The sequence below is a fragment of the Eumetopias jubatus genome, unplaced genomic scaffold, assembly GCF_037043125.1.
Source record: "Eumetopias jubatus isolate StellerSeaLion01/CBP00866 unplaced genomic scaffold, mEumJub1_p1.0 scaffold_6, whole genome shotgun sequence".
NCBI lineage: Eukaryota > Metazoa > Chordata > Mammalia > Carnivora > Otariidae > Eumetopias > Eumetopias jubatus.
Window position 1 is genome coordinate 60660537 of NW_028274812.1, and position 4378 is coordinate 60664914.

Sequence of the window (4378 nt, forward strand, 5' to 3'; positions counted from 1 at the left end):
TATATTGACTAGTGTCTTGAATTTATCTCTTTGAATCTGTCTTCTGTTTTCTGAGAGTCCTTCTTCTTTTAGATCAGTATTAAAGTCTTCTATAGTTTGTCAAGTGGGTAATTTCAAATGGCTTATAAACACAGTCCCGAGTTCTGCTTCCTAATGGAGAGGATTAGACAAGTTGGAAAGGAAGAATATGTGTAAAGTCAGTACCAATGAAAAATATAGGTCTTGTAGGCTTATAGGGCAAGATAAGAAATGAGGAACAAAGCTCTCCTCAGGTCTGAAAGAATTAAGATTGGGTTTGGGTTGGAAGAGCAGACTGTTTATATATCACAGTCATTGACTTGACCCTAATTTTTCGTTTATTTTAAAATTTTTATTTTGGAAAATTATGTTTCCAACCTTTTGTTACAGAAAATTTAAAACAAAAGATACAAGAGTAAATAAACTAGTGTAACGAATCCCTGTGTGTCATTACCCAGTTTCAACAGTGATCAGTTTATGGCCAATTTCATTTCATCTAAACTCACATCCACTTCCCATATAATATGCATATTATTTTGAAGCAAATCCAAGGTACCATATTTCATCTATAATTATTTCAGTATGTATTCCTAAAGATGATGGCTCTTAAAAAACTAAAAGTTTTATACCTAAAGAATTAGTCAAAATAAGGTACTATCAAATATTCATTGCCCAAATTTTCAGTTATAAATATCATGACAAGTTGTTAAATCTAGTGAGATCTAAATAAGGATAAGTTATTGCAATTAATTGACAAATCTTTATATCTTTTTAAATTCATGGATTCCTCCTCCATCTTATTTTTTAAATTTCCCCTTTTGACTTGATTATCTACTAAGAGTATCCCACCATATGGATCTTGCTAATTGTATCCTTGAAGTGCCATTTAACATGTTCCTTTTTCTATATTTTCTATAAATTGGTCATTGAATCTAAAGCCTTGATCAGGTTCAGATTCAAAAAAAATTTTTTTTGGAGCAGGTAGACTACTATATAAGGTGTCTTCCATCAGGGCATATCATAACTGGTTGTCTCTTTCTGTGATTTATCAGCCATTGATGACGTGTATTGTTTTTAAAAAATCAAACAGGGCTGTAGGCTTGCACTGTCCAGTGTGATAGCCACTAGCTACATGTGGCTATTGAACACTGAAAATGTGGCTAGTCAGAACTGAGATGTGCTGTAAATGTAAAAATACGTGTTAGATTTCAATACTTAGTACAAAATGTAAAATATCTAATGTTTATAATGATTACACATTTATTTTTTTATTTTTTTAAGATTTTATTTGACAGAGCCACCCAGGTGCCCCATGATTACACATTTTAAATGATGATAGGACCACATAAAACACTATTAAAGTTAATTTCACCTCTTTTTAAAATGTAAGACAATTAACGATCACCTAAATGGCTTGCATTATAATTGTTGGACTGTGCTGCTGTAAGACAAGGAAATGTTAAGACCCCTGACCCATTCTTCCTACTGCTCATTCCTCCTCCCCAGAGCAACTTTTAGTTATTTCTTGGCTGTTGTGTTACTTGCACATTTCCCAGTAACAACCGTATAATAACAGCATTTATTGAGCACTTAGGTGACAAGAATTTTCTCAGCTTTCTACATTATGAAGTCATTGAATTCTCAGAGCAATTATTGTAGAGAGAAGGAAACTCAGGAACAGAAAGTTAACTTACCCAGTCACAGGTCAAGTAAGTGACAAGAGCTTGGATTAGGTCCTAATTCTTAAAATCTGGGCAGCTGGGCTTTAAAGCCCATGCTCTTAATGACTTTACCTTACTGCCTCCTCTGTTTACCCTCCAGTTTTATATTTTGATTCTTTTTTCAATAGTAAAATTATCTAGTAACTTCTTACTCTGGAAGATGAAGATTTCACTTTCTCACACACCTCCCTCTATTCTGCTTCCGCACCAACCCGATTCTATACTAAGATTTCTATTCCATCGCCTTCCCAATTTAATTGTATAATTTTTGTTAAATTCATGCTCAATATATATTAAGTATATATAGATAATGTTGTGTTCTGTAGTGTACTGTGGTTACATTCCCTTTGAGAATATTTCTGTCTTTCTGAAAGGGGTAATTGCCTTGGTTGTAATTTGCTCAGTTTACTTTGTATCTTTTATTAATTTATCACCAGAATCATTTATTATTCATTTACTCCCTTAGTCACTCACAAGGAGACATTCTTCCCCGAGTCCTTCATCTTTTTGTTTAGGTAACTAAGATGGAGAATCCACTTACTTTTCTTTGTCTTTGTTTTAATGGGATACATCCTCTAATTGCTTCAGAAAAGGTGCTTTTTAAGTAGCACCTTGTTCTTGTTTGAGAATGCATTGTGTTATTCACAGATAGTAATTAGGTTTTTTTGGTCGTTTTAAAATTTTGCTTCCTGCATTAACACTTTTTCCTTGAAGTTCCTTTCTTCTGTTTGGTCATAATTTTTCAACTTAGAATCTTTAATTGACTCAAGATCCTTCATATTTGAGAGGCACAGGGAGATAATTGGGAGGTCTGTGTGCATGGGTAGGACTTTACAGTGGTGGGCCTCATTACACAACAAAACGTTTTCATTATTATTCCTCCCACTCCCAACATCATATTCTATTCTAAAGCTTTTTCTTTGCCAATGGGTCAGTTTTTCTAGAAAGGAAGCTTCTGGCTTTATCTGTGGTGGTATGAGCTGGACTGTTCAGAGTTCTTAGAGACAAGATCAGGGGCCTAGGTATTTCATTGTTCCTTATTCAGAGTTTCATTTTATCTTCCCACCTGCAATAAGTATCTCACTTGCCATTCTTGCCCCCGGATGTTTAGCTGGAAGTTTCATGAAACTCCCTTCTTTATTAATGTTAATTGAATGCAAACAGCAACCCAAAATATCAGCTGCTTATAAACAAGTACCATATTGTATGGATCACAGAGTAACAATAACAGCATAGTATTAAATATTTGGCATACATTATCTGATGTAATCTTCAAAACGGTACTATTATCCCCATGTGAATACACTTTAACCAGATTCTATTACAATACTTTTATTAAAATTTCTCTCCTTTTTGGGGGGCGCCTGGGTGGCTCAGTCAGTTAAGCATCTGCCTTCGGCCCAGGTCATGATTTCAGGGCTCTGAGGTCGAGCCCCCCCCCATCGGGCTCCCTGATCAGCGGAGAGTCTGCTTTGCTCACTCTAATAAATAAAATCTTTTTTTTAAAAAAAAGTTTCTCTTCTTTCTATCCTTGCTCCTGCAGACACCTGTGGCACTGAAAAGGTGACTTTTCTTTTAATAAATCGCTGCCCTTAGACACTGAAAAATAACTTATCACTGAATGGTGGGAGAAGCATTCAGTTTTCCGTTTGTCAATAATACCAATTTCTCACAGGTTAGCTACTGATCCTGCCTCTATCCAGGATTTCCACGGCAGATACATACTAGATAGCAAAAGGATGCATTATCGCAGAGTGCAAGAGACCTCGCTGGGATCATAAGGCAACTAAGAAAGAGGGAATGTAAATGAAGGAACCTGAGACACTTTAATTCAGGACTCTGAGCTGATATGTCCACTGTTGCCACTTTTTCTAGGACAGCTTCCTTCTATCCCATTAGGAGAACTATGAACAGTACATACAGTATTTTAAAATGTAATCTGGCTATTCTACATTTCTAAAACTTTTGATCTGCCGTGGCATTAGCAGAGTAAAACTGGTATTCTCCCATGACTGAAATAAAACAGCCACTTTTTAAATGATGTATTAAATCATATGCTATATATATTTTGAGGCATCCGATACCATAGAAGTTAGTAATGATTTTACTCTTAAGACTTTTAGTGTACAGTTTGGTGCAACTTCAGATATATTTGTTAAATTTTTATTTCAGAATAACTGACGAAGCTTGTCTTTATAAATTTGAATATAGAAAACAAATTATTCTAACATATGAACCCTTTGCTTCTTTAAAAATATACAAGTGCAGTTATATTTGGGTAAACAGGATACATTGTTATAAGTTTTCTTTAAAAAAGTACCAGGAATCCAAGGTATTATAATTGTAAAACCTGGTTTAATTTCCTCCAAGTTGGAGATACTAAGTTCCTATCCCATAATGAATACCTTGGGTTTTTCATTTTTATTAAAACTCATCAGCTCTGTCTGTTTAGCCCATCCACCATCTACTGGGTTTTTAATTTCAGTTATTGTATCTCTATTTGATACTTTTTTGTAGTTTTCATTAGTTTAATAATTTTTGTCATTTAAGTTATTGAATATATAAATCAGTTAAAGTCTGTCTGAAAATTCCAATGTGTAGATTATCTGTAGATTTGTTTCTATTGTCTTTTTTTTCTT